This window comes from Dermacentor variabilis, chromosome 5, assembly GCF_050947875.1.
Source record: "Dermacentor variabilis isolate Ectoservices chromosome 5, ASM5094787v1, whole genome shotgun sequence".
Classification (NCBI taxonomy): domain Eukaryota; kingdom Metazoa; phylum Arthropoda; class Arachnida; order Ixodida; family Ixodidae; genus Dermacentor; species Dermacentor variabilis.
In genome coordinates, this window is record NC_134572.1 from 22601431 (window position 1) to 22628280 (window position 26850).

Consider the following 26850-nt stretch of genomic DNA (forward strand, 5'->3'; position numbering starts at 1 on the left):
TTTAAGTGCCTTCGCCGAGTGAGGGGCAGTACGGGAACGCTGGCATGATGAGCGCCATAGGAGCCAGTTCTGGAAGAAAACGCCAACGAAAGCGCGAGCAGCGGCATGAACGTGAGGGCCAGTTTGGGAACGATAGCATAATTAAAGGAAACGAAGCCCGATGGGGAAGAAGGCGATGACGAACGCGTGAGCAGTGGCACCTGCCATTGCTGATGATGACAGTTTTTGCTCGCACACATGAAATTGTCACGGAAGCCTAGCCATAAACAGCTTCGCTGTAAAAATTGGATGCGGCTTAGCTCAGCTAACCCTGGACATGCGTAGCGAAAGCTTGGCTTAGCTTCATCGTTAAGCCAGGTATGACGGCTGTGCCTAGGTCTGGGGCTAGACATGACTGTGATTAGGTTTTAGTAGACACGCATCGTTGGACGTGGCGACACCTGTTGTGCCGCAGGGAAAGCGCAAGTGCTATACATGCAAAGAGACGCCGCGAACACGCGCAGCGTCGAAGCACAAACGAACACGGCGCAGTGGCTAGATTGATATCGACGGTGCAACGCCTGTTGCATTCCGAACCCTCTCCAATGAAGCAGCCCGTCGGGTGATATCCGCGGGGTGGTCAGATGCCGCTTGGCTACGACAGCTCAAAGCCTCCCGCTTTCACGCAACGCTCAGAGAAAACGGCCCGGCTTCGCTCTCATCCATGGTCAAGCTCACACTGACTAGACGACCGCGACGTTCCTCTTAGCCGGGTGCGCGGCGAGTCACGTCATAAGGCGGCGACCCAGCTGCGGAGAGCGCATGCGCCAAGCGGTCGGCGGCGGCAGAGCTCGGCGCGGCGAGTCACGGGATGCGTTGCTAAGGCTATGGCGCAGCTGCGATCAAATGACGGTCGAATCGCTGGCGACGGTAGCGACGGCGAAACTCGGCTCGAGGCGGTTAGTAACGCTTCCGCTTTAATAACCACGCCGTGGTTGCTTAGGGGCTTTGGTGTTGCGCTGCTAACCACGAGATCGCGGGATCAAAATCCGGCCATGGCTGCCACATTTCGATGGGGGCTAAATGCAAAAACACCAGTGCACTTAGATTTATATGCATGGTAAAAAGAATCATGAGCTATTCCACTCTGTGAAAGTGGTTGACCAGCGAAGCTGTTTAGCACACGACACGGAGGGGACACATAATTTTGAACAAAGGTACGAACTGATTTATTGTCATGATGGGGGGTGATTACTTAACTCAATCACATTCTTTGATAATGTCCAATTAATGCACGTACGCCGCCGTATGGTGGGCTGGGCCGGATCGGCGTGGCACCGCAAGGGATATATATATATATATATATATATATATATATGTCTGTAACACTGAACACGTAAACCACTCCGTTTTTGGTTCCGGCTCATCCACATTGAAATCACCGACAACGACAACATGGATATTGTCATCCCACCTACTTCACGCAAAGTTAGTAGCCATGAACCTTGCTTCATTATGAGTCACTGCATTTTTTGCTTGCATACGGGGGTATGAGCTATTGCTTACGGGAGTAAGAGCCATTGATGATGACAGTTTTCGACATGCTGATCTATATGTTGCATATGTGATTAGAAAAATATTAAGCACTGTTCGTTTCACTTTGCTGAGTGCTTGTAGCCTCTACCTTTCGCAGCTAGGAACCATTGCATTTTTTGCATGCTTACGGGGGTAGGAGCCATTGATGATAGTAGTTTTTGCTCACGGAGAATAAAATTGCGCGGAAAACTAGCCATATGCAGCTCCGCTGTAAAAGCCCAAGATGATAAACAATAATTCGGATTTCCCCACTACAGCGTGCCTCATAATCAGATCGTGGTTCTGGCACGTAAAACCCCATAGTTTATTTTTTTAGAAACAGAAGAGAAATATAAGAAACCTAAGTACTTATGAGTTGTGAATACGAAAACATTAATATCCAATTGAACGCCGCAGGACGGTCCTTCGAGTTTTGCGCTGCGAGTTATGTTTGCGTTAGCGCTCGTACCGCCGGTTGTTTGTTAAGAGAGTTGACGGCAAAGATGGATTTCACTGGCTGCCTCTTCGCTCGTTTAGCTGCGTTCCCTCACTTCGTCTGCCGTGTACTGGCACGGACGGCCACGTTTCGCTACTTATGAGGTTGAGGCCGCTGACGATGCACACCCTTCAGGCTCCATAGCGACTTGTGCCATAGAGTTTCCGACAATATACTGGAGGGAACTGTGGCGCTGCAATCGTTGACCCACCGTGGGAATGATGGGAAGCACATGGATTTGTCTGATCTTCGTACTTGTAGATTCGCACGTTCTTGTGGCTTTGTATATTACGCTTTATTTGCCTTCATTGTTGTAAATTTCAGAGCAATCAATACACTTCGAAGTGCAGAAGACGCTGCGAATACGCACAATCGCTACTAAGTGCAACGACTGAGATTGTAGAGGTGACCAAACGGAAACGCCACAAGCGTCTCAAGGCATTGGTATGCCTACAGTAAATTCATAAGGGCGTTTCACATCGCTTGTCCATGCATGCGTCCGCAGCTTAATGGCCTAAATATCCCGCTTCTGTCCTAGAAGTCCTGTGTTCAAATCTTGCCTTCGGACGATTTCAATGTTTGTTTAATTATTTATTACGCAGTGCATTGTTGAAAATGACGAGTATACAAAGTCGCAAAGCTTAACCTGTTCCAACCTTTCCCATTGCAGCTCCCGTAAGCACTGGCGCCAGTGTTCCCTCTAGTAATTAGTTTATGAAACTGTATGTTTCGTGCCCGTTCGTGCTGCCCGAGCTAGCAAGCGCCAGCCAGCGTCACGAGCACCTCGCGCGCTCTTGACGTGGCGTAGCAGCCAACGGGATGCTAGCTGCCGCTTTTTTTGCTGCCACAGACGCCACCGGCCTTTTCGCTCAAAGGGCCGTTTGACGCCTTCGTATCAATAGTAGCGCAAAAGGAACGAGGTCGAGACGCGAACACAGGATCGACGCTGTTTACTATGTTGACCACGAAGAACTAAGGCATGGATATAATCAACCGGGCTGCTGAATAAAACTAAAATAGAGTGTTCACCGGTGCAGTAAACGCCACATCAATTAGGAATTTGCAGATGTATGATTGTGCAAATAATGTATGTCCGCAGCAAAATATTTCTGGATTTCTGAGCAGCTGTTGAACCTTCTAGAACAGGCGAACAACATTGCACAGCACTCGTGATATCGTCATCAAAAATACGGTCTCAGAGCTTCGCTGTTTAGCCGACGTCTCAACAACAAAGATAGCGTTCATTAACCGAAATGTCCCTCTGCCGAAACGAGGGCAGTCGTCACTTTTTGTAAAATTAACCGTGATCAAAAAGTACGTAGTTACGTGTATTCTGCCTGCCTCATCCAGTTTCGAGCATAGCTGTAAGGTCCCATTGATCTCGTTGCAATCGTAACTACCGGTACTGTGCTGTCATAAGCTCTGCTAAGATACCAGTAACATGATCTAAGGGCATTATACAGAGCTTGATTTCCTCTGTACTTTGAATAGATTTTACCTCTATTACCAACCAACCTCCCGCGATTCTCTCGCGCAGCAGTATGCATGGAAGGCGCTTTGTGAGGTGAATCAAGTTTCGCAATCATTCCAGAAAGCACTACTGTCCTTTTGGGAAGCGAAAGCTTCTTCAACGGGAAGGTTGTGGGCACGTGATATTCGTAGTGAAAAATGCAGGAAAATATCGCCACACTGACGAGGTGACGTGACCCTTCAGGACTTCTAAAACAGGTTCCGCAGTTCTACACTCTCTACCGCATGATTCGTTTATACATTAAAACGAAAGGGCGCCGTTCCTACGCAACTGGCCATAGCGCTCCAGAGCTGCCGCCACAGCCATGAAGATCCGTCAACTTTCTTCCCTCTCCTTGCCTTTACCTTTATTTGACACCTTTGTTTTCTCTCTCGCTACTCTAGTGGCCTTGGTTTGCCTCTCGCCCATCTTTCTTCTTAACTCTGTTTCTGTTTCCATACTGAGCAACCACTGCACCGGGTGCAAAGGCAAGGCCTCGGCTCTGTATGATTAACGATATACTAAAGCAGTGGAATACAGTTGGTGCTCGGATGAGGACAGCATCACGCGATTGGTGACAAAGTTCACAAATAACTTTGACATTCGTCCAAACATTTTTCTTTATTATTTTCTACATTTGCTGCTTTTCCTTACCATGTCCTTGATTCAGTTCTTCATGTGCTTGCTACGAAATTATAAGGCAACATGTTTAGCCGCTATGCTCCAACTGATTATGCCCGTTTGGAACCAGCTCAGTAGCGTAAATGATAGCATAACGTTTCATATTCCCAGAGAAGATATTACAATGTTTAACCATGGAAAGTGTTTAACTAGCACCATCCGGGAGCGACAAAAGTGTGCGATCGCAGTCATCACGTCGTCAAAATAGATACTTCGCTTCCACTTTGCCATCTGTAAAAAGGTGGAAGAATTTCAACTGTTTCCATCTGCTGCATCAAAGATAGAATACAAAACACTGTTAATGCATTGAGACTGTTCATGATCATATAGTGTCTTAGCTATCATGAAGTTGAGTACGGAACCGGAAGCATACACGGCCTTCTTAAGGTTGTGAAGCGTACAAAGCCTCATGCCTCCGGTTTAGAGTACAGAAAGAAGGCATTTGTTAGACTAAGCAATGTCAAACATCGTTAACTGCAAAAGAAGGCTATTTTTCTTAAAAGTTGTTCTCTTTATTTCATTGTTCTTCTTTGTGAAAAGTGAGAAAAGTAAGCTGTTAAACTGAGCAATCAGAATGCAAAATAAGATACCATGACGCACACTTCAGATGAACAAGGGCAAAGTCGCTGTTCATATGCACGGTTTCTAGGCCACGGGCAGCGCCTCCTGGTGAAGGTGTGACGTTATCGGGACGTGGTGCTCGCTTCTTGCACTGAGGACGTGTATTTTTTCCTCGTGTGAGGGCCTTTTAAACCATTACGCAGGTTTCAGGCGCTAACTGAGAAGTTTGATTATTGTCTTTTTTTTTATTCTTCCTTAATTTTTGGTTGTCGTCGCGAAGTGTTAATAAGGTTCTAACTTCAATAAGTAACCGGATCCTCCATGCGCTTGATTAACAATATAATTCAAACGTCAGAACGTTCTGCATTTGTTATACTGCTTAACTTTTACTGTATTTTGCCCATGTAAGAAAGGCATAAACAAAAGACATGGCAGCTACCCATCGTGCCTTCAACTCCAAGAGGACGTACGAATTTGCCGCTAGCCTATTATCGCCCTCGCCCCCGTGAACCAATCTGTAAAAATCTCGCCTAAAAGAAACTATCGTGGGGAGCGATTTCGGCGCGTGTTCTCAATGATTCTTGGATGGGCGGAACGCAGAAATAATGATTTCTCCCTGCGAAAGGCATATCTTGGAGTGAACATCGTAAAGAAAAATATGTCAAAATAAAGCAGCAGCTTAAGATTCTACACAAAATTGCAGGAACGGGGGGAGGGGTGGAGGAGGGAGGCTTCCGACTGAATGCGCAGAAGTTGGTGGCCGTTTTTGGTCGAATGTCACCTACCGGTGCAAGTCATCGATCAGTGGGGTGAAAGTCTTGTGGAAAAAATAAATAAATGCATGCGTTTTCCCGGACCTCGCTTGAGAAATCGCGCGGTGTTGGCTTTCGCCCTTTTCCACAGTGCCTCCATTCATTGTGCATGCGGTCGATGGAATCTTGTTAAGGAGGAATCGCTGGACCCTTTCGAAGTAGCGCTATTCGAAAGGTACGATAGCTCTTATTTTGTTTCACTTCTTCGTAGGCACGCACTCGCAGATCAGTTTCGACGTCGTCAAATTAATGTTACAGTGGTAGCGGACTCTCAGCTTCAATATGGAATGCTCGCCTAATAGGCTTATGGGGCACAAATCGGGAAGAGAATATAGCCTCAGGAGAAGAAACGGAAAAGAGGGACAACAAATACGCGAACGAAGCATTTTGTTGCGCTTGCACGGCACTCACTGCGCGTGTACTGTAAGGGAGTAACATTGGCACCCTTCTACATGGGCATGTGAAGTCATGTGAGTGTTTATTTCGCCATAAATGCGTACAATAAGCAGCGATAATAGTTCAGCCTGACCAACCTCCTGACTTGCATGCGTGGCTGGGCAGTCTCTGTTTAGATGCGCGTGAGAATATATTAGCATTGCAGAAATGAGATTGGATGTGAGAGAGCGATAACAAAAAAATAATAATGCCGCAGAGCACAATATAATAGGCGCAATATGAAATCATTAAGAATAAAGCACAAAAAATAAGGAGCGCATACTTTCTTCACACGATTCTTCTCGACAATCCTCCCTATCCTATGGCAGGTGAATTCTCCTCCACACGGTTCTTCTCTACAGCCTTATTTTACAATTCCCCTCTGAAGAACAATGATAATAAACATGCGCTAGTTATCTATTTGTTTCGTGCATTAAAACAAAGAAGGCAAGGTTGCTGGCACAGTTACAAACGAAACAGCCAAAGGAAAACTTTGGATGATTTGAGCGACTGACTTCAAGTAGAAAATAAAAAAGGAATGAGCTAAAAAGAAGACACAGGACTAGAGTCGCCGAAAAATTTCATTTAAGACACACATAAGCTCCTTAGAAGCGTTTCTAGACGCATAGTTTAACATTCGTATATTCAAGTAATAATCTTCCTTAGTCTAAGGAAGTACTAAATGACCTGGAAAAGCTTGCCCTTTCCATATAAGTTATATTAATTCAATATTTATTTCTATTAAAATAAAAAGTAATATAAAATTCCATCGTTCGTGTTCTGTATTCTGTGTACACATCTGACAATTCTAATGCCTAGATTCGTCAGAGTCGGCGTGCTTTCGCTAGTTCTGGTTACACGTAAACCCTTTGATCATGTTTAGAGCGAAACTTTCTTTGACTAAACCCAGGCACTCAAGAGGTAAGTAGGTAGGTAGGTAGGTTTCCACCTCGCCGAGTTTCGGGCTTAATCAATAAATAGAACACCAAAGTGTCCGACTCATCTGACTTCCTGCACAGGTGCCCGATGCCTTAACCGTTAGGCCAGTACCACTATTTTTTTATTATTCTCTGCTTAATACCAAGCAAAACCGCTTTGAGAACAAACACGCACCCAAGAAACAAAATCAATCAAGGTAATGTTTTAAAACGTCTGCTGTTGCGCTTCTCGCGTCAGGAACTGAAATTTTTTTTCTATGTGTTCACCACCTCAGCTCGTGGCAATCGTTCCTCTGCATACTCCTGAATAGCCAGGTGCCTAGAAAGTGCTCCGCATAATATTGATTCCCATTGGATCTGCATAAAGTTGTTCTTAATTATCCTCCCAGGATTAAGCGTTACAGGAATGTCTACAAAGCTGCCACATCCCTGAGAATGGAGCCTGTTTCTATTTATTTATTGATTTATTTATTTACATGCCTACATTCTTTCTAAGCATTGCTGAAAGTGGGTGTTAGAAGAAAGCACAACGCAAAACAAAATCACAAGTGGAGAAAATAAAATAAATGCAGGAGCAAAACATGAGGAGGCAGCCCGAAGAACGCAAGAGGAGACAGAAAAACATGTATACAATGCATATGGTGATTACAACGCCACACAAACACGCAATCTACACAGGTAAAAATCATGTTGAGATTGTTCGCAAGTGCCGCCCGAGTGCAGCTGCAATCATTTCACAAGGCGCAGAGACAACAGTATCAGGCGAGGTGTTCCATTCTGCAATCCTATGTGGAAAAATGACGCTTTAAATGTAGATGTGCGGCATCACCCCTGTCGGATTTTTTGGCTGTTATACCTTCTGTTAGATACATTCAAATGAGACTGAAGGTACTAATGACCATCCATCGCTACCTCTTCACAGGAAATCTGCTTTAAGAACTAGCACCTAAATATGATGCATTGAAGTTTAAGAATGCCCCACACCCACGAGGCTTCCAATTTGTAACGCTAATATTATAACGATATAATTAAATCATCAGAAGTCAACAAACATTGACACCAAGGACACAACACAAGAGAAATCACTTTACTTAACGAATTACACAAACGATAAATTAATGTAAACGAAAGGAGATCAAAAAACAACTTGCCGCAGGATGGGAACGATCCCACGTCTTCGCATTACGCGTGCGATGCTCTACTAGTTGAACTACCGCGGCGCCGTTTCCCCATCCACTTTCTTGGGTATTTACGTCTCCTACTAGAACCCTGGGAGTGTTAGCCAGCGCCACCACTCACAAACCTTGGAGACGGATGTGGAACATCCTTTCTGCAGCAGGCGTCACGAGTACGTGGTCATTGTTGGTGTCAATCTTTGTTGGCTTCTTATGATAAGCTTAATAAAATCGGGCCCCTCGATTAGCTCCTGTTCTGTAGTTTATTACACAATGAGGTTCTCAAATCCGGCAACATCGATGCCTTCAGGTAACATGCGTGGGCTTATTACTGACCGGTTGCCTTCACCCAGAAAGATCACGTACTCGTGACACCTGCGGCAGAAAGGATGTTCCACATCCGCCGCCAAGGTTTGTGACTTGTGGCTCCGGCTAACACTACAAGGGTTGTAATAGGAAACATAAATACCCAAGAAAGTACACGGGAAAACGGCGCCGCGGTAGCTCAATTGATACAGCATTTCACGCGTAATGCGAATACGTGGGATCGTGCCCCACATGCGACAAGTTGTTTTTTCGTCCACTTTCATTTCCATTAATCTATAATTTCTTTAATTCATTTAATAAGTACAAGTAATTTCCCCTATGTTGTCCTTCGTGTCCATGTTTACTGGGTGCTTATTATATGCTTAATGAAAATCGGGCCCCTCGGTTAACCCCCCCTGTTAACGATAAAATTAGTCACACAGCGTACCGAATGATTCTGTATTGCCTCCAATTTATTAATAACAACGTTAGTTCTTGGGTCTTGACCATAGAAGCATATTCCTGTACCGAAAGGGCGTTAAAAAAATATAGGATTTGCTTCATGTCAGGCTAAGATTTCTTAAAATTCACTTCAATAATATTTAGGACACATCAAGCTTTTCAGCTATTGTACTCCACATGCTTGATCAATGTAAGGCCTGACGAGGAAAAAAAGACACGCATGTATTTGGCATTATCTACTTCTTCAATTACAACGTTTTCTAGAGGGTAGATGCAAGAAAGTAATGTTAACTCGCTTTCTGCTGAAGCGAATGTGACTACATTTTACGGCATTGAGGTTTATGTACGATGTGCGTCACCATATATTGCACCGATGTGCGTCATCAATCAATAAGCTGATGAGATGTTTTGTGTGATGTCATTAATGTATATGAGGAATAAATGCGGTCGTAAAACAAATAACTGTGGCACTTTCCACCTGACTGTTGCAATCTCGTAAAACACTGAAACCGAGTTCTTGACACTATACTAACCTATAGTGTGACTACAGTGACAGACAACGTAAGTAAGTTGTTTTAATAGAATAGCTCTGCATGTCTGAAAGCTGACATAACTTCGCTATCATATTTTTTTATTTTTCGCCAGAAAATTTATGCAGTGAAGTTTTCCGAATCCATTTAAACATAAGAGGGACGGTGTGTACTCAATTTGCCATTGTCGACATTATCACAATAGCAATGTAATCTAGCCTCGTATACGCAATAAATGTTATCACGGTGGAATTGTTCGTAAGAGCAAATGCCACGCAATCATAATGTTTAACATATGTTTAAGGAAGGCGACCAGCCAGAGGTAAACATCGCCTCCTAACAAAAAGTTTCGTGAATTAGACCACTGAATAATGTATATACACGAAACTTGCTTATCGCACCTATAGAGCTGGATTCATCTACATGAAGTGGCGCATGCTTTATGGCTCTGAATCGTTCCAAGAAAAAAATGAACGCTCCACTCATAAGATATACCGCACCTAGCACTCATAGCAGAATAGTGAAAGCATTTTACTTGCTAAGGTGCATTCAATAACAAAAACGCACCATTCGGTGAATTGAGGAAAGATTTATTGCTGTTGAGCTCGTTACGAACGTCTTTGACATTTGTGATTCAAGTTCTAGCCGCAGAATGATCATCAGCCAGGTGAGTTTATAAGGCTGTGAGCAGCGCTCAGGCTGTCTTTCTTTTATTAAGTTTCTGTCCCGTTATTTTTCGCTTTGACAAGCTTTAGCTGCTCGTGGCGTGGAATATGGTAAGCCGAGTTTGCATGATACTAGTTCAAAGAAGCTAGTCTATATGAAGAATCAAGTGGCTAGCCAAGCACTTTTTCACTTAAATTCTCATTCTCTCCCTCTCTCTCGACACGATCTAAATGATGCACCCTTGATAATCATGGTTGAAATCAACAGCATTCAAAACAGTGAAAATCGCCTAGGTTTGTTCAAACCTTCTTGCGCTCTGTGGCATCGTAGGCCTTTCTGGAAGCCCCAGAGAAAGTACTATCCCAAACCATAGTGCAAGATGGTCATCAAAGAACTTGGCTGAATGGAAAACTTGGTGACTCGGTTTCAATTGACATTTTTGGATGCCGAAGAAAAAATATTGCGCATTTGGTCTGATGCTTTTTCCTTTCCTGTGTATTTTTTTTGCGTGAGTTATAAATAGGATTATAAAGACTGCAGAAGCCACCAAGTGTCTTGAGTGATGTAGTAACGTCTCTGTCCAATAAATATACAAATGAATACGAGAGCAGACACATAACTACAGGTTACACAAAAATTTAGTCAACACGACTTAGTAGTCCTCGTTATTGTGCAAGCTCTACTCCTTTGATGCAGGTTCTATTTCTTCGATGTTTCAAACAGAGGCCCTATAACGTAAAACTATTCCAATATGTTCCTATTACAACCTCCTGACGTCAAATTTGCGTAGCCACCGACGCAAGCACCGGGCGGTCACCGACAGGGTTGTCTGTACAGACCAATCAAACACTATCCTCGTTCATAGGAGGTCACTTTTGTTTGCTTGAAAAACGAATAACATTGCCTAAACTGAGCGGCTTGTCGTATTTAATTGGCTGACAAGAGGCGAGGAGAACGCTCAACTGGAGAGGGATCCGCTGGGGCAGAGCCAGTGCGCTGAAAATCGATAACCGGATGAAGAGGGTGGTGCCGGCGTCTGCGATTGGTCGGCTTTCCCTTACTTAGCTTGCTGTGGCTGGTCGAAAATCGCGGCGGCATGCAACGGAAGCTTGAGAATGACGCTAAAACTGACCCTCAGGTAAAAAGAGTTGGCAGAATGAGGTGGTAAACGGGCCCAAAGGGCTCGAAAACCTTACACGGCCACGCAAGAAGTTTTATTATACGCAAATGCACCCATGCTCTCAGGCAGGTGCTAGTAGCCAGCGTCTCAGCGATCGGCGGCAGCCAGCTTTTATTCCTTTCGGAATGGAGCAGCCTGCGGCTATTCCGAAGAAAATTCAGTTTTGTTCGGCATAATAATGCATCTTTATCGCGTACACGTCACTTTGACAAGGTGAGTTTGTGCTGTTTTGTGACGTCGCGTGACAGGCAAGTGAAGTGGGTGCAGCCCGAAAACTTTTTACCGACAGCCGAGGGCTAATGGCGAAAGGGGTCGAATCAGAAATAACTGTTTTTCTTTTTTCTGTCAAATCATGCATAATCAGTGTGTACACATCATATCAGATGGGGATCTATCGCGGTTTTCGTGACGTCGCGTGACAGACAGGTGAAGTGGGGGTGGTGGAAAAAAGTTTTTGACTAATCGTGGAGGGCTGATAGCAGAATCAGAATAGAAAAGTTTGGAATAGTTTTACGTTATAGCGCCACAGGTCCATGATGCAAAACCTGAGAGAACGCAACCGAAGACAAAGAAGTTCTTTCCATAAAGCACAAATATTTAATATAAACACTCAATTAAGAATTCACAGCAAGACGCAAATACAATTCGAGCGACACTAGTACCAACACAATAAGAGTTATAGCAGATCACGAGCTCAACACGCGTAACAGTTCATCATTGAAGTTCGACGGCGAAGTGACGAAAGAAGCGGCATTCGTCTCACGGTGGAGTAGACGGACGAATTTGCGGCTTGACACGGGTGCACAGGCACCTTGGCGGCATCTTAAAGTCGAAACTGTGGGTCAACGGAGTTTGCAGGACTAGAAGCAGTGCTGAAATCTCGGGCTCGTAGCCCAACTGCTTCCATGCTGCCTACGGGTACTAGAGTCCGCAGGACTTAGGTATAATTGCATGGCGTGGGGGAGTACCGACGCACGGGAAGAGGCCGGCAGGAGGTTACGGTCGGGTGGCGTCCTGGTGGCTCGGGTCCGGAACCCGACGGCCCGTCTTCGTCTCCCGGTTCGGTGGAAGACCCTGGGTCGCTTCCTGGAACTCCCGCTCTTCTGTCAGCGCGCCTCGGTTTTTCTTCCGCTCCGGCCTTTGTGTCTTTTTTCGGATTAGTGACACTCGGAGCTCCATGCTCACCGGTGACGTTGGCCCATGGAAACTCCGTGTGCCCTCCCGATTGAAGCTTTTTACGCCTAATGTCTTTGTTCGCGCCACGCGTGTTCGTGCTCAACAGTCTTCGACGTCGGCTTCTTTTTCCCAGCGTGGCATTTACGCGCGCGCGCGCGCATTCTTCTTTGTCCTATTTTTACTTCAGCATTCATAGCACTTTGTCTCGTGCACCAAACGCTTACTCTTTTTGTTTGCATTAGCGCAACCATGCTTAACAAAGAGCAATGGTTATGTAGTGGAAGCACTGTCATTGATAGCGAAGCCGCAGTAACACAAAGTCGCTCTTGAGAAAACAGGAATACGAGCGGAAAAAAATGTATATGTTGTTGGTATTTTCACAGCGTTATTAACTTCGCAAAGCTAAGATGGCAACCCATTAAAATCAGTTCATGACTACAAATGATGGCCTCGTCTTTATCGCTTCAAAGTATAGTTATTTCCTGCTGTCAATAATTCTCGCTTGCTTGCTTGTTTCATTTGATGGATTTGCTTGCGGTACGGAACAACACATCTTCTGGAGAACACATGTTCTTTCCCTGATCGTTTCCTTATCCAACAGTTGGGTCACGCATATCAAACAAACTAATGAACATTTTCCTCGAAGCACTCGTCTCGTCCACTGCCTGAGATTTGGACGCCTATTTTCATGACGCATCAATAATGTGGGTCAATAAAGTTATTTCGTTTGCTCTATTTCTCTACTACACGATGACCTTTTGACTGTTGTCTCTTGGTTGGTGTATGATGGCCATCGCCCTAATGAGTTCGTTAAAAGATCAAGCGCGCTATCAGCTGCTAACGCGACGTTGTCGTTTATAACTTTTTTCAGACTGGGAATATGTTCAGAGCATTTTTCATTGACATGGCATTCATTAACTGCGCCGCTACATCGATTTCCTACATTTTAAAACCATTTTCATTGATTGCGCACGTTTCGTACACATTTCAAAGTGCCGTCCAGGCGTACAGAGTGAACGGCTCCTTTAAGAGGCTCTGAAGCACAACGGGGCACATGACTATCGATGCTAACGCAGCTTTACAAGCTGCTGTACGAGTTCATTAGAATATTTCTGATAGTCGCTTGCGGTCGCAGCAAGTTCAGTGCCTAAATACAAGCTGGTTTTTCATATGTAAATACTAAAAACGCTAGGTTTTGCAGGAGGGCTGAGCTGAGAAATCAACAAAAATATGAAAAGGCCGACTTAACGCACAGCGTGTCGTGACTTTGCTGTGGTGTTGAATTTAACGGTTGTGTATGTCCGCTTCATTTCCACACTTGAATGTTCTGTAGTGCGTCTTGCTGACAAGGCCAAACCATCTACTCTCATCAAGATACTATTATCTCTCACATTCTAGGCATATGCTCTCTATGGTATAACAAATATTGTAGACGGAAGTTTGCGTGCTATCTTTCATGCCGCGATAACGAGCTTACGAAACCCGCTTCTAGTAGCGGCGTCTGGTAGAGGCATGTGGAGCGGCTAACTTCTCTTTCCCTTTTGCGGTGATATTAGTTTACGATACTTGCATCGATCGTTCGCGGCCCCACAGCATCACCAATGGGATTGGCTAATAGTTACTAAAATTGTAAAGCATAAAGTCATGTCTATTATATTCTTTTTCCGCACATAGGTCGCGATATTGTATTTGTAGAGATCTGGAATTGTATTGATTATGATGTGCTTTTTTATTAAGAAAAAAGAGAATGAAAAACATTAAAATACTACGCTGCTATATATCTCCATCCCTATATCGCACCTCTGCACCTATATCGCAGCGCTCCCTTCAAACCTATTTACATAAACCCATATATTAGATTGGACGGGTAACAAGCCATACGGTCTAAAGGTCCAAATGTTTCTGTAAACATTTTATCCTGTGTTCATTGAAAATAAATTCCGACATTGATTTCAATTTTTGATAGTTATTGAATACCTCATAATGGCAGAATTTGGATACAACAAGGGTGTTACAAGATTTTTTTACACCGAAGTTTTCTTTCGTAAACTGGGATACATAGTGCAAAAAAATGACACAAGCACGAAGCAGGAACACGAGACGAGCGCTAACTTTCAACACTTGATTTATTGCAGCTGGTGAGCATATATATATTCACTGGGAAGCCACTGCAACAGACACACTGAAGGGAACGAAGAACAGGAAAAGAAGTCGTGTGACTACTATGCGCAGGGCAATATCAGGTTTTTGGGCTTGCGTTTGCATTTCAAAGCTGATGACTTGTGTTGGGTATATGAACTCAGAGCTAATAAGCCGCCCTTGAGGTACAGTTCTGTGACACTCAAAACTCATAAAAAGAAGTATCGTACGTTCTTTCTTGTCATGCGCTCTCTCTAAGTCATGTGCTCACTTTCTGGATGAAGGCCTTAGTAACCAGGCGGCTCGTCTGGAAGCAGCGAACTATCCGATACATATCATTATCTCGGTTGCTGAAAGCCTGCATCGTCGAAGGAAGCTAACTTCACGCATGAGCGATTAGCAGAGTAGGGGACGAAAGCAAGAAGAAAGAACAAAGGGACAAACGAAAGGTGGCTGTAATTCCCTACTTTCATAAGGTTTCCCACAACCTGAAAGAGGTAGGGCAACGAAGTGGTGTAAACGTTGTTTTTACAGCACCTTACAGACTCTTGAAGTTCAGTGTCTTGAGCTGTCCCATGAGGCAACAGAAGCCAGGTTGCGCTACCGCGCACAAGAATCGTTTTGTTACATGCACTCGTAACGTGGTGTACAACATTCTACTTTCGTGTGGGAAGTAATACGTGCGTCAGACGGGGAGATGTTTAAACGTTAGTCTGGCGGAACATAGTAATAAAGTGGAGGGCATCGCAATAGATGGCCACCTGGCAACCCACTGTAGAAAATGTGACGCGAAGGCATCATGCTTCCCTCTCTTAAAACAAACTGTTGTTGTCTATCGCCACAGGAATAAGACAACGAGGGAAATTGTCGAAGCAGCTGAGATTGCTGGAGAAGGTGACGATTCTGTTAGCACGCCCTCTATTCTTTTATCAAAGAAAGAGCTTGAATTTTCGGGCATAGTGGTCACATGAATGCTTCTTCTTCCTTCCCTTCAGTGTGTCTGTTGCAGTGGCTTCCTAGTGAGTATATATATGATTACCAGCTGCAATAAATCAATTGTTGAAAGTTAGCGCTCGTCCCGTGTTCCTGCTTCGTCCTTGTGTCATTTTTTTTGCGCTATGTATCCTAGTTTACGATTGAACTACCAATAGCCCTAAACTTCTTCCCTGCTGAAGTTTTCTTTGCCTCTTCCTTCGAATTTCCCACTGCTGCTGCTGCGGCTACTGCTGCGACGTCGTTGTCGTCGTTTTCGTGGTCATGGTGGTGGAAGAGTCACTGCGATGAAGTAGAGTCCCAATAACCAGCTGTTTTAACTTCATTGTGCAGTAACAGTGGCATTTTATAACCAGTTCAAGAATAGCGGAAATTTGAGTCCCAACAGCAGCGCCTACATAATGGGTTATTGGCACGCCGAACACGAACAGAAAGCGCCATGGATGTACGAGAACAGAAACGGCGTTTTGCGATCTTTTCACGATAGCAGGAATATTCAGTGCGTTTCGTGCAACAATGTGGCGCTGCAGGGCAATATGTGATTGGCTCACTACAGTCAGCGCGTTTCATTACTAATCAAGTGGCCGAAATCTCTCACAGCAAAGTGCCGCCGTATACATTTCAATGCATGTGGTCGACTGCCCATCCACATTAAGTGGTGTCGGTGCTGCCACCTATAGCGCGATCTCGAGGCCAATAAAAAGTTGACAACAGAAGGCGTATCGAACTGCACGCCAGGCAATTAGTGATGACGCATGGCAGGTGACTGTTGTGAGAATAAGCGCTCTATTAGTGTTGAAAGGATCTCACATTCGTGAAGACCGGGGGAAGGCGCTCTAATTATCGTATTTTCGAGGGTAACTTGTAAGGACTAACACATGCCTATATATGTATAAATCAGAATGTGAAATTTATTATGCGGTGATAGTCAACAAGGTCGGCTGCGAGAATTGAAGTTAAGCGGGGTTACCACATAAAGAGCCCACCTATACTCGAAATAATGCTGGAATGCAGTCTTTCACGGCAATGTACGCCTGATGGAACACTCTAAAACGACCTGTAGAGGAAGTCATAAGAAAGGTGGCTAACGTGGCACGCACACACAGTGAGTTGCAAGAGTTGGCCCGTGTAACGCGAGGATTCTTTTTGCTCGGTTCGATATTTTTATCATCCACGCCTCGTGGCCTGCCGATTCTGTTCCTCACGTAGGCGGAGACCTGCTCACATAAATGATGAAGCGAGAAGAAGGAAGTAACTGGCCTAACATGATTCACATCTACCGCCTCCTCCATTGAAGGTGTTTGCCTCGCATGGCAAGTAGCACATTAAGAAGCTGTTGCTAATTTCTGTCTGCCCTACCTCCGTACGAGCTTCTTTGCAAAAGAAGTTTGCTTCACCGCTGTTTTTCTGTCGAGGCTCAAGTGACCTGCGGTCATTGCTGAATAGTTTCCTTAGAAAGAAGCTGCACACTTTTCTTTCTTATTCGGGCGATTCCTTCGAAGGAAATAAACACAGGAAATGCTGGACGATCCGAGCCATGCGCAACTCATCTATGTTGTATTGTTGAACTGATGGGTAACAGTTATCAAAGGGATATTGTTTGTTTGATTGATGATTTGTTTTTGTTTATTTGATTGTTGAACAACTTTCATCCTCAAGTTTTCAGTTGATATTTACACACTACTGCAAATGCTAAATTTTCCCAATAACGAAGTTATTTCGGACTTAGGTTCCACTAGGATGAACAAGTGGGCGCTAAATTGGCTTTCAGTCGTAAGCACTGAAGCACACCTACAAGTGAGTAAAACAAAACAGTTACACTGCATGTCAGCACCTGCACATGATTATAGCTTTCATTTGCGTTTAAGGCGCCCAGACGTTGCTACCCACTACGTCTTTTTATTTTTATTTTTTATGCTACATTATGTCCTAATTTAATTAGAAATTAGAAATTAATTAGTTCTAATAACAAATGATGAAGGAGCGCGAAAATAAGCGATTGAAGAGGTGGCTATTCCAATCATCAAAGAGACTCTAATGACTAATAAATGTATACAATAAATGGCAGAAGGAAAGAAAAAAAGGTGTAAGAACAAATAGCGGAAGGAAAGAGTGTCATTTAACTTCCGTGTAGCCTGCTATACAATATTAAGCGCGCTGTGTTGACGACATGAGAGCATTTAACCACAGTGATTGTTACCAAAGCAGTTTGTATGTATATATGCAGTCACTGCATAGAATGCGAAGCACATCAACAAATAGGGTAAGCTCACATAAATTAGCACTAGGTTGTCTTTCAATGAAACTGTATAAAGTTCCTGTCTATAAGAAAGTCCGGTTTTATTTCGTTATTTTCGCGTATCACCAACGACACTGAGTAATGATTTTGCACTTTTTGGAAGCATAGAATATTTATCCTGTCCAATTATAACAGAATTGCAAGCATAACCACCATGAAATCATGTTTGAGCTTACCATCTCTCGAATCACGTGGCAAAGAATTTCCTCTGTCTTTTTCATAAAATCTTTCATCACTCAGAATTACACAAAGAACAGCTTCAGTCACCGTGATACATATCCCGAAGATTAAACCATGCTAACAAGGTCGGTATCCTTCTTTCAGAATTAATTCCATTTCACTATCATTTCTCCCACGCACATCTCACGAGTGGAATCACCTTCCCGTAAATGTTGCTACAACTCTAAATTATGAACTCTTTAAAAACGCCATAGCAAATATAACATAAATAGATCCCAGTTTCTACCTGCTATGTTTATGTTAACAGTGTTTAATCATGTTTTATTTTCCTATGTTTCATTCTTTATTTGGTTATACCTAACTTGTATACTGAATCTAATTTTTGTCCCGGCTATTTCTATAATAACCATGTTAATCATGCATTGATTTGTTATGTTTCAAATGCTGCTTTTATTCTATTTAGCTTTTTCTTTGTATTTCTTGTTTCCCACTCCCCTCTGCAATGCTTCGACCCTGAGGGTATATTAAATAAATAAATAAAAAAATAAAACAATTAATAAATAAAGCGACAACACTTTTCCGAACAAACGAAACCATGATGTTGCGCTTCGAGTTTCATCGTTCTACTTCAATATAAAAAAACATGTCTTACCGATTTAGCATCAAAAATAAATGAAGACTTTATTTGCATAAGTGAGGCCGCAGTTTAAATTGCACATAATTATGTGCACAAGGTTTCGGGAAAATACAAGAGCGATAAGTACTTCAGTTTGTCCAGGGGGGCAGTGCGCACAGCGGCTAAGGCCGTAACATTTTGCTTCGCGTAAGGCCCATGTGAAATCACTTGCGGCATCCAGCAGGGGCCAAGCCAGTAGCTTTACGGTTCTCTGAGACGACAGTCAAACCACGTGATGATGATGATGATGATGATGATGATGATGATGATGACGATGATGATGACGATGATGATGATGTACGGATTTTAAGAGGCAAGAGCCAAGTAGTGCCAATAAGCGTCAACTGTGAAACCAGAGCTACATAATCAGACAGCGCATGAGTGTGACTAAAACGATGACACAAAACATTTGTCCGAGCAATTAATTTCATGTATATAACGATGTTAAAATACCTTGTGAATAAACTGAAATGTAACCGACATGTAATTAATATGACTATTGTTTGTTGAGTACCATTCGTAATTTCTTCAAAAAGTAGCACCTAAGCGGGATAAATACATCAATCTGAATTTTCCCAGGCCGTTACGACTGTTTCATGTCATCATAAAGAATTCCCATGAGAATGTGGAACAAAGCGAACCTTTCTATGATAAATACTAGGCGCGTTGTTCTGCGTATGTGTAAATAGCACGGTCAAAGGTGGCACTTGGGAACACCGTACCACCGTGTATTTGCTTTCACCTGTCTCCAAATCCCACTGGCGCACTGAAGCATGCAATACCACTTACTCGTAGACCTCACTTTGGGAGACCTTCTCCTCCTTAGGGAGGAACTCGCGCAAGACGCCAGAGTGTCTGTACGCTGCGCGAATAAAATATCACTGATGTCTGCTCTTCCAGAAATTGTACATTTCCCTAGTCTAGCAAGATATTTTACAGTTTTTTTATGTATCATTTCAAAGTTCTTATTCGTGCAGCTCTGTCTGTAAATAACGGATGAAAATAAAAGCAAGCAATTCGAATCGAACCTAACACATGGCCATGTCGTGTGATCTTTCTTACGATGAATACACCAACTTAATCCATGGGTACCTGTTCCTTTCTTATGAGCAATCATACTTTCAAGCGAACTTTCTACATGTAAGTCACGTTTCAAAAACAAGCTTTCCGGGATTGTTTCCAAGCAGTAGAGGTTCTGCGGCTTCTCTCGGCTGCCAGCTGAAGGAACTACCATTCTTGGCATGCGGTACATGGCCCAAGAAGTGGTGCCCCTGCCTGCTGCGCCTAGCTCACCAGAGCTACAACACAGATTTGCTTGTAGAAGTCATCATCATCATCATCATTATCAGCCTGGTTACGCCCACTGCAGGGCAAAGACCTCTCCCATACTTCTCCAACAACCCCGGTCATGTACTAATTGTGGCCATGTCGTCCCTGCAAACTTCTTAATCTCATCCGCCCACCTAACTTTCTGCCACCCCCTGCTACGCTTCCCTTCCCTTGGAATCCAGTCCGTAACCCTTAATGACCATCGGTTATCTTCCCTCCTCATTACGTGTCCTGCCCATGCCCCCCCCCCCCATTTCTCTTTCTTGATTTCAACTGAGATGTCATTAACTCGCGTTTGTTCCATCTCGCAATCTGCTCTTTTCTTATCCCTTAACGTTACACCTATCATTCTTCTTTCCATAGCTCGTTGCGTCGTCCTCAATTTGAACAGAACCCTTTTCGTAAGCCTCCAGGTTTCTTCCCCGTAGGTGAGTACTGGTAAGACACAGCTATTGTACACTTTTCTCTTGAGGGATAATGGCAACCTGCTGTTCATGATCTGAGAATGCCTGCCAAACGCACGCCAGCCCAATCTTATTCTTCTGATTATTTCTGTCTCATGATCCGGATCCTCCGTCACTACCTGCCCTAAGTATGTGTATTCCCTTACTACTTCCGGTGCCTCGCTACCTATTGTCAATTGCTGTTTTCTTCAGAGACTGTTAAACATTATTTTTGTTTTCTGCAGATTAATATTTAGGCCCACTCTTTTGCTTTGCCTCTCCAGGTCAGTGAGCATGCATTGCAATTGGTCCCCTGAGTTACTAAACAAGGCAATATCATCAGCGAATCGCAAGTTACAAGGTATTCTCCATTAACTTTTACCCCCAGTTCTTCCCAATCCAGGTCTCTGAATACCTCCTGTAAAACCGCTGTGAATAGCATTGGACAGATCGTATCTCCCTGCCTGACGCCTTTTTTATTGGGATTTTGTTGCTTTCTTCATGGAGGACTACGGTGGCTGTGGAGCCGCTATAGATATCTTACAGTATTTTTATATATGGCTCATCTACACCCTGATTCCGTAATGCCTCCATGACTGCTGAGGTTTCGACAGAATCAAACGCTTTCTCGTAATCAATGAAAGCTATATATAAGGGTTGGTTATATTCCGCACATTTCTCTATCACCTGATTGATAGTGTGAATATGGTCTATTGTTCAGCTATTTTCAGTGGCCTTGGTGTCATTCTTGGGGAACACTGCTCAATGTGGTAATACCACTTGTTCAATGTCAACAACCTATAAAATAATATCTCAGCTTGCGTACACCGCTTGATCTGCGACGTATGTAGTGCTAGTGAGAACAATAATGCCACCATTCACACGAAAAAAATTATCTATGTGTCCTTTTTTTGTGAAGTAGTTCAGCATTTTGCATTTGGGAGTTCGATGCTTGCGCAGCAGTTTAATCATTTATATGTTTCCATGAACTTCAAATTTGTCAGCTTAGTAGAATTTTGTTGGACAGGTATAAGGTTAAGAGAAAGAAATACGTGGTATATAGCATAGATTAGCAGACCATGCGGATATATTTGATATCCTAGCTGAGATTAACGAGAAAAACGGAGTTCGGCAGGTCATGTAACGAGCAGAACAGATAGATGGTGGCATTCTAGAGTAATAGAATGCAATCCAGTGGAAGGTTAACTGAGTCGATGACGGCAGAAGTGCTCTTAAGTGGTGCGATGAAGGTACGAAATTTGAAGGCATGTTGCAGCCGGCTGTAGCATGACAGATGTAACTGGAGGTTATCAGGTGAGACGATCGTCCTGCAATGGACTGCAAACAGAATGATGATAAGATGGTGATGAAGATAATGATTTGACCACTAGGAGTATTTTGCCATTATAAAAGTCGCAAATTGCCTGATGCGCGTCTCGTAAAAGTGCTAAAAATAGCTAAGAATGTTGATTTCTAGGGACTTACGCGAACGTCCTGGGCGTTGCAACACCCAGATGAATAGCAAATTCAGGAGCACATAAATGCTGCTGTTGCTGCCCTTACCACATGACCTTCTAATTGAAGCCACTTCCTTCATGCATGTGCTTCGTGCTCTTGAAATACTCGCGCGCGCGTTACGCCATCGCGTGGAAGAAATGTCTCTTTGTAACGAATTCCGAGCGCGCACCCGCAATTTTCCACGCCCTTTTCCATGCCGGCGCAATCGAAGAGGATCTGCGAGCATAGAAATGCACCACCAGCGCTCTTTGATTCCTCTTTTCCACCTGTCTTTGAAGCAACCAATTTTAATGACGGTCTTGAGAACGGCACTAAGGGTCACGAAAGACGTTCCTTTTTTTTTTTGTTCTTACCCTAAAGCAGAAACGATGTCCTCTGTTCTACATTAGCATTTTCTTCAGGCTGTGGTTCCAAACAAGTTCATTGTGCGCACGTGCGCTCGAACTAACACGCCTCCCTTCTTTGCGCTTTTTTGCTTCCCTTCAGGGCGTGTAGCAGCCTGCCTCATCAGATCCTTCGTCTTGGCAGGATAATCATGTTAGCGTGGCATTGCTCCTTGATAAAGGGTGATAAATGGTGAAGTGTGTAACGCTGGCAACAATAGTTTACAGCCTGTCGTGTCTGAAAAAGATCACTACACTTCCGCACACCTAGTTTCCAGCCTGGAACAGTATGCGCGAACAACGCAGTCTTCTAGGGCTTTACAGGCCGCGGGTTCAAAATGCTGCGAAAGTCAGCCTTTTCGTAGAATTCATGCCATGTACAGGTTTGGCTCCGACTGTATGTAGCTAATTTGTCTCTAGAGAATTATGAATGCAATGGTAGACCATGCTTGTACAATTATATAATGTTTTAATAACCTTACAGGAGATTCGACGTTCATGTAGGCCAGTGCCAGAGTTGTGCACGCGGGCGGAGCGTCGTAGAGTCTGAGCGTTATCTGCTGGGCTTTCTAATGAACTCGGCATAGTCCTTGCTATTCATCAGCACAAACCTATTGTTTACAATCACTGTTTGTAATTTTTATGCTTGCAATAGCGGGGGCACGGATTTTCGTTTGCGTTGGAAGCGCATAAGCAACGGGGCTCATTAAGGGCTTAACGGAACGGGCGATATAAGGATTGGGGTCGGTCATGAAAGAGATCGTAGCGGGCCCATGCCGTCGTCCAACTCATCTACGCTGAGGACGTTGTTGAAGGGAGAGACTTGTTCTCGTTTAGAACGAGGAATATGGGATTTATTTACAGAATATACATGAGAACGTTACAGTTCATCAGTTTGGCATGACTAAAAGAGGAACGCGCACTCAGCCGCCACAACACGGCTGCTTATAAACACTCTGTCCTCCCTAGATCTCTAGGTGAGGGATAACGGCCGTTCAACCGTTGACCATTTCGGAGCGTCCAAAGTCATCGTAATCGACCCGCCTTTGAGAGGGAGGGCTTACACACTCACTTCCGCACAGGTTTCACTAACCACACTGATGTGAGAGGATTTTTGCAGGAACATGTCTTGCCCTGAACAGGCGCCTCTTGGTCCCAGAGTTGACCCCGCAGACAGTTGCCGCCGCGTCTGTCCATTGACTGACGACTTCTAAGACCAGTGAGACGGCGCCTCAAAACACCTTCTTCCAGGAGCTCCACCGCTTCAAACAAACCGTGACGGTGACGGCGAATCCACTAACAATACTTGGTCCGCCGACTGCGTGTATACATCGCGGCGCCGTTCAGTTGGGGACTGTCGTATTGTCTTTCTTACGAAGCGAGACGTCGCAGCACACTGGGTGGCGCCGATAGCCTGTTGACTCGGCGCATTGTTGTTTTCACAAAGTGAGTCATCGCAGCGGGCCAGGCAGGTTTCGTCGGTCGCTTCTCCTCTAGTTCACCAGCCCCCGCAGGCCGTTCGTAACAGCGAGCACACAATGCTCGGACAAGAGTGTGCTCTTTGGGCATCCTCTTGACGAAACTACACTGGAAGCTGATTTTCACGGCAAGGCGCTGACCGTTGTGTCTGTCGACGCTTGCTTGAGATTGTGAAACTCTTGGATAGCTATCTTGTCTCAATGAATGCATCACGGTTCAGCTTACGTTTGTAATCAAAGATCAGGTTGCTCAAGAGGGAGCAGGGCACTTAACACACTAAGAAAACAATTCTTAGATGTTGCTACATAGTGCCTGTACGTTCTTATACAATGCTAAATAATTCGTGTTGTCTATAGCAAGTAACCCTCCCCCCCTCTCAGTTGTTAGAGAGTTTTAGAATAGAGGCCCCAGAAGTTTGGGGACCCAAAAAGCTTTTTGGTCGTCAGCGCTAGGGAACGCAAGAGTGAAGAGCTTTAGAAAAGGTCTTTGCGTTTGCGGACAGCATCTTCCGCTTGCAGTGCCACTACGGCGTCAAAAAACAGCTGTTATAAATAATTAAACAAGATATCCCATTTTATGATAAGAAGAGTCATTTTGACCTTCGTCTTCATTTAATTAAAATTTAGAGGTTATTCTATTGGCAGCAAGCAATTAGTTGCGCTTATTTTTGAGTAACCAACTTTACATGCCTTCACCAGCCAATTTAAGCCATGTTAAGCCTGCTTCACGTGAAGCGATTTTCGACACACCGCAAGTGTGATTTTCGTCGTTTGCGACGAAAACCGCAGTCGCAGTGCCGACCACCCAATTTTCGCATGCGAGCAACCTGTTGGTCGCACAGTCGCATTGTCGCAGGAATCACTGCGATTTTCCGTCAAAATTGCGCGGAGAGCTATTTCGCCGGTTTGTTTTGGAAAATGGCGTCTCGCTTAACAAGTGCAATGCGCAGAAACGTATGTTGCCAAATTCGGTACGTACGCGAAGCGAGAATAAAAAACTTGTACCGCCGATTCTATTCTCGCATTTTTATGCGTTCTTTAACACGCTACGCCGCAAATGAAGTGCATTTTCACGTTTGCTTCGTACGCCTTTACGAGTTGGGTGTTTGATCCCCACGAGACGGCATGGCTTTTTGGGGTCCTCACAATTTTATTTTGTTGAGTAGCATACAAACATCGCCGCGTACGGAGCACCTTAAATAATTTCAACTTGGGCAAGGTTAAATGACAACACAGCAAGGTACTCGAAGTTTCGCTGTTGTGCTGAACGCGGCACTGTTCAGTTGTATTTTCTTGTCGGTTTTCAAGCGTGACTTTCGCAATGCATCTTGAATGATTGTCCTACCTCACTTATTAAACCTGACATAGCAAGCGTGCAGGCTATCGTAATGAATTTTCTGCGATAGCACTAACTCCTTAGCTTGAATAAAGGGCGTCGTAAATTTTTTTTCTCGAATATTTCATGCGCGTTAAATTGCATTTCTTCTCTGGAGAATTTTTTTCCTGCACAGAATGCAATAAACTTTGAACATGTTGCGGAATTTGCATCCTTACTGCACCTGTATTACCATTTGCTTTGATTGGTAGTTAAGTGTACCATTAGTAAATTACTGGCTTGCTATAGTGGCACAGTGACAACGCACCTTTCTGCACCATCATGTAAAACTCGTGCAACAATACGAAAAGCACGCAAAAAGCCTGTTTTTGTGCAGCCGAAACACTAGAAGACTTGTTATAGAAAATTAAGCAAGAACAGTGCAGTGAAGTCAGCCACTTTCATCCCTTTCTGTCAATCTTTTAAGTATAAACGGTTCTTGCACGTCCACAGCTAATCAAGTGTGCAGAAACATCCATGCTTTACATCTTTCTAATAACAGTTTCCAGTAAGTTTGTAGCGACATTCATTAGTGTGTAAACCCATATAGCGATGTCCTCTGTGATTACTGCCTTTATGAGTAAGGAAGTACCATGCTTCTTGCAAGAACATATCACCCTGGGATTTTAAAAGAAATTTATGCAAGCAGTTTATTCAACAAAGGATCACAAACTGCGTTTTTGCAATGACACACTTAATGCAAGTTTTCCTACATACAGGCAAGAATAAAAAACATCTATAGACAAAGCAATTCTTCAATTTATTCGCCTTCCACTTTGGTTATAGCATTCTGCTGCCAACATAAATTGAGCGGTTGAATTGCCGGCCGTGGCAGTTGCATTTTGACGGGAGTCATAGCTAAAAAAATCTCTTGCCCTTTGATTTAGTTCATCATCATTTATTGAACCCTTAAGCTTTGCAAGAATATTGCACAAAGGGGGCTTGCGTATGCAAAATCTAACAAGCAATATTAACTCCAATCAAAAGCAATGCGCACGATTGTAAAACAAGCATCATTCCTGTTGGTTCTAATGTGTAAACATCCATTGCATGAATACCTGTTGTTCAACAGCACTGCCCAAATAAGCATAGTCAGGCATAGTAAACAATCTATCAGGTAGCTGGTTCTAGAGATGTACAATTGTCAAAAGACATGAATGCTCATACTACATCATGCACAAAGCACAAAGAAAATCTTTTTCAAGAGTTGTCCCTCTGGCAGATATGACTGGGCCATCAGAGGCAGTAACTTTATTAGAAAGCATTGTGTAATACCACTTAGGAAAGGGAGATAAATTTCGCCCACCCACATCAACACAGGCATACATCAAGTAATACTACAGTCTGTCGAGCAATACAGTCTATGACAATGCTATCTTATGCAGAAATCAAGAATGATGCAACAAGCTTTCGACAACATGGCAGACTTTCTTAGCCAGTCTGGCCTCTCATTTTCTGATAAGTTAGCTTACATCGACATCGGAAAAAAGACCAGAATCAAGAACTACCGCAGATTGCACATTGTGTTTCACATGGCTGGACAAATATATTCGCA